The following is a 4,623-nucleotide window of genomic DNA, read 5'->3' as shown; positions in this document are numbered from 1 at the left end:
CCCTACCATCCGAATGTCGCAGCAGAAATCGAGACTCATCAGACCAGGCAACGTTTTTCCAATCTTCAATTGTCCAATTTCGATGAGCTTGTGCAAATTGTAACCTCAGTTTCCTGTTCTTAGCTGAAAGGAGTGGCACCCGGTGTGGTCTTCTGCTGCTGTAGCCCATCTGCCTCAAAGTTCGACGTACTGTGCGTTCAGAGATGCTCTTCTGGCTACCTTGGTTGTAACGGGTGGCTATTTGAGTCACTGTTGCCTTTCTATCAGCTCGAACCAGTCTGGCCATTCTCCTCTGACCTCTGGCATCAACAATGCATTTCCGCCCACAGAACTGCCGCTCACTGGATGTTTTTTCTTTTTCGGACCATTCTCTGTAAACCCTAGTGATGGTTGTGCTTGAAAATCCCAGTAGATCAGCAGTTTCTGAAATACTCAGACCAGCCCTTCTGGCACCAACAACCATGCCACGTTCAAAGGCACTCAAATCACCTTTCTTCCCCATACTGATGCTCGGTTTGAACTGGAGGAGATTGTCTTGACCATGTCTACATGCCTAAATGCACTGAGTTGCCGCCATGTGATTGGCTGATTAGAAATTAAGTGTTAACGAGCAGTTGGACAGGTGTACCTAATAAAGTGGCCGGTGAGTGTACAAGAGACGTTTATTGAGGCCACTTACTACTTATTTGAGGGAGAAGAAGATTTTATTCCGCTGGCTCTTCCCTTTCGGTATTCAATTTCAGTACGAAGGCAGACGCTGTACCATTAGAGTCCCAGACGACTTGCCTGCAGCATGGGACGTTCTCCATATTGAACCCATCCGTATTACGTCGTGGCTATCAGTTACAGATGAACATTTAGACTTCCCAAAACTGCCCTCTTCGGAGCAATGGTCTAAAGTGTCCAAAGGGAAAGCATCAAAAATCCGTAAATTTCCCTAAAGAGTCGCACTGGTATTTCTGTTCTGCTGTCGTTTGCAATCTTATCTGCCTATTGTATAAGACCCTCACCTCTTCAACTAGAGGTTGCTTTTCCTAAGACTTTATAAGTTTGTAAGTTTATGGTTTTTTGACTTAAAATGCCATTTTCGTTCCTAGTAACGTTTACCATGCTGTTTTCATATTTCCATATGGTTTTCCAGTCGACATTGACGATCAGGTGATCATGTATTATTCGTGGTCCTACATAACCTCCGCTTCCTCTCTCTACCCCCCAGAGATTGTTTACCCTTGGTCTTCATTTTTTATTTCTAGTATGTTTTTATACATTTGGCTTAGTTATTCCATGTTCTTTGGGTCCAAAGGTGCTAGTCTAACATTGCTTCGGATAAGCTCTCCTGATAGCTCGTTCTGCTCAACCCACATTGGTTTCCCATGGCATCTATCAGAGTAACATCATGGAATGTTAGCTTTATTAAAGAAATTTGGCTCAGATATTTGTTTTTTTACAGGAAACTCGCTTTAATTACCAAAACTCTCTACCATTCGTTTCAAACATTGGTTTCACAGCTGTAATGTTAAATCCTCCAGGGGTGTGTCGATTGCGACAGCTAAGACGGTCCCCTTTGAACCCATGGTGGTGTGTGCCGATCCAGAAGGGCTTTTTGTGAAAGGTAAAATAGGTAATCAGATATTCTCATTTTGTAATGTATATGCTCCCAATGTGAAACAAACAGTATGGGTCTCGCAAACATTAACTAAATTTAGGGACTTTGCTGAGGGAATAAAAGTAGTGGGAGGAGATTTTAATATTGCAATGAACCCTAGTTTAGATTCCTCCCCGCCTTCCAAAGTTCATTCTCAAAAAGCCCTCTCTAGATTACATAAAGCGGTACAGGAAACTGTGGTATTATTGACACTTGGAGAACTCACTACCCCTCCTCTAAGGATTTCACCTACCAATCCCCGGTGCACTCCTCTTCTCATAGACTTGATTATTTGTTTATTTTGCTGCCGTATCTTAACATGGTTACTTCTGTTCACATTGGCTCTTTTACTATTTCAGATCATACACCGGTCTCCATGTCTCTGGCTCTCTGGGAGCTTCCCCGAAGGAGTTGGTCCTGGAGGCTCAATGAAACTCTTTTGGACAACCAGAGTCATGTGGAAGCACTTTCTACCTCCTTGAAACACTTTTTTAATGACAATCCAGCCTCTGATACATCCCATGCTATTACTTGGGAGACCCACAAGGCCTTTATACGGGGTGAGTTGATTGCTTTGGGGGCGAGAGTTAAGAAAGAACGCATGTCCCAACTGAATAACTTGTTAGCAAAAATCTATACTCTTGAATGCCTTCAAAAACGCTCTCTCGCTACCTCGGTCCAGTCTGAATTATCACAGCTTCGTATGCAATTGAAAGACCACCTAAATATCCGGCATGCCAAGAATTACCAATATTCTAAATTTAAATATTATGCTCATGGAGATAAGGGCAATAAAATTATGTCTCATCTCCTTAAGAAACGAAAAGAGTTATCTTTTGTTAATAAGATTGTCCCTGATTCTGGCCCGGCTGCAACTTCTACTGAAGAGATAGCCTCTCAATTTCAAATCTTTTTCCAAGATCTCTATAATATCACCCCTGCTCTCGATCCTTATTCCCCGGAGACTGTCTCCCGGATTGATAGTTTTTTGAACGATTTGAACTTGCCTTTCCTTTCCTTAGATCAAGCCGCTCTGTTATCACGCCCTATAACGCAACAAGAAGTTCAGAGCATACTGAACTTGCTACCGTTAGGGAAAAGCCCAGGGCCAGACGGTCTTCCAGTAGGTTATTATAAAAAATTTGCTTTAGTCTTACTACCACATCTTACTAATTGGTGTGAGGAAATCAGGACTACTGGCTCCTTGCCACCACAAGCTTTAGAAGCAACAATCACAATCCTTCCTAAGGAAGGCAAGGACCCATGTAAATGTGGAAATTACAGGCCCATCTCATTACTTAATGTGGATGTAAAATTGTGGGCAAAAATCTTATCTACACGCCTTCAATCCTTCCTCCCTGAATTGATTAACCAAGAGCAATGTGGCTTCGTCCCTGGAAGAGAGGGCAACCATAATTCCTGCAGAGCCCTTCACCTGACTCAATATGCCCTTTACCACCGCTTGCCTTTAGTTCTTCTCGGCACCGACGCTGAGAAGGCATTCGATCGGATAAACTGGTTATATATGTACCGCACTCTACACAGGTTTGGGATCCCCGCGGACTTGGGATCCCAGCAATCTCATCCCTCTACTCTTGCCCTCGGGCTAGGATCAGGGTAAATGGTCTATTTGTCTGACCCTTTTTTGATCAAAAATGGGACCCGCCAAGGTTGCCCTTTATCCCCTACCCTCTTCATTCTGATAATGGAGACTCTTCTTCAAGCCATTCGGGACCACCCACACATCAAGGGTTTTACGGTGGGGGAGGTTACACATTATAGCGCTGCTTTCGCAGATGACCTACTTCTGTTTTTTTCAGACTCTATAAATACCTTTCCGCATATAATAAGACTGATTGAACAATTTAGTACACTCTCACATTTCAAAATTAATTATTCTAAGTCAGAAGCTATGAATGTCTCCCTCTCTATCCCGGACCTGAGATTTCTCCAATGTGGTTCTCCTTTCACTTGGCAATCTTGTAAATTGAAATACCTGGGTATTTACCTCACAAGGGACCCAAAGGCTCTCTTCCAAGCTAACTACACTCACCTTTTTAATTCTGTTAAAGCCTACCTATCTTCTCTGTCAATTCCCAGTATATCCTGGATGGGTAGAAAGAACCTGCTACTTACCTTCGTGTTACCCAAATTTCTTTACGTATTTCAAATGTTGCCTATACCAGTCCCGAAAGTGTATTTTAAAAGGATCAGATCTTTGTTTATCTCCTTCCTTTGGAATGGTAAGAAACCCAGATTGTCTTTTGATAGACTAGTTTTCCCGAAGGAATTCGGGGGTTTTGGCATGCCGGATATAGCGAACTATTATAAGGCGGTTCTGCTTAAACGATGGCTTCGGTTGCATTCGGAGGGACAAAAATCCTTAGATGTAAAGTTGGAGCTAAACTCTCTTGACTCTCGCCAACGCGCAGGCCTATGGGGAGTGACTCCTTTTTTGGATTCTCCTTTTCTAATATCTAATGCCCTGTCTAGGGTCTTCAGGGAGACCCACGAATCCTACCCCTTGATTGGATCCCCTCCACCTTTATTACCTGGTGATCTTGCTCCTTTTCTTCTCCGCCCGTGTGCGAGGGAGGTGTCAGGGGCATGGAGACTGGTCAAACAGGTGAGACTGAAAGATATTATTGCTTGGGATCAGGTCCCTACACAAATCTTTGACCAGGCACATACCTTCCTACAGACTTCTGACCTGGGGAATTCTCATTCCCAGCTCAAATCTCAATATCTTTCTATAGTGTTAGGATCACATCTTCCATCTTGTATTCTGTCAGCCATTTTATAAGCATTTTCTGTTCTAAGCTTCATAAGGATGTCTGTTTAGAGTCTAAGAGACCCCTTTAGGGGATAAGGCGTGTGGAATGTTAATGGTTGGGTTATAACTCCTTATCTATTTGTGGTCATCTTTGAGAGTGGGTGTAGAAACCGGTTCAAATAACCTGTTTGATCGTTAGCCCCAA

Source organism: Leptodactylus fuscus, chromosome 3 (genome assembly GCF_031893055.1).
Source record: "Leptodactylus fuscus isolate aLepFus1 chromosome 3, aLepFus1.hap2, whole genome shotgun sequence".
In the NCBI taxonomy this organism is placed as follows: Eukaryota; Metazoa; Chordata; class Amphibia; order Anura; family Leptodactylidae; genus Leptodactylus; species Leptodactylus fuscus.
Note: the sequence above shows the minus strand (reverse complement) of the source record.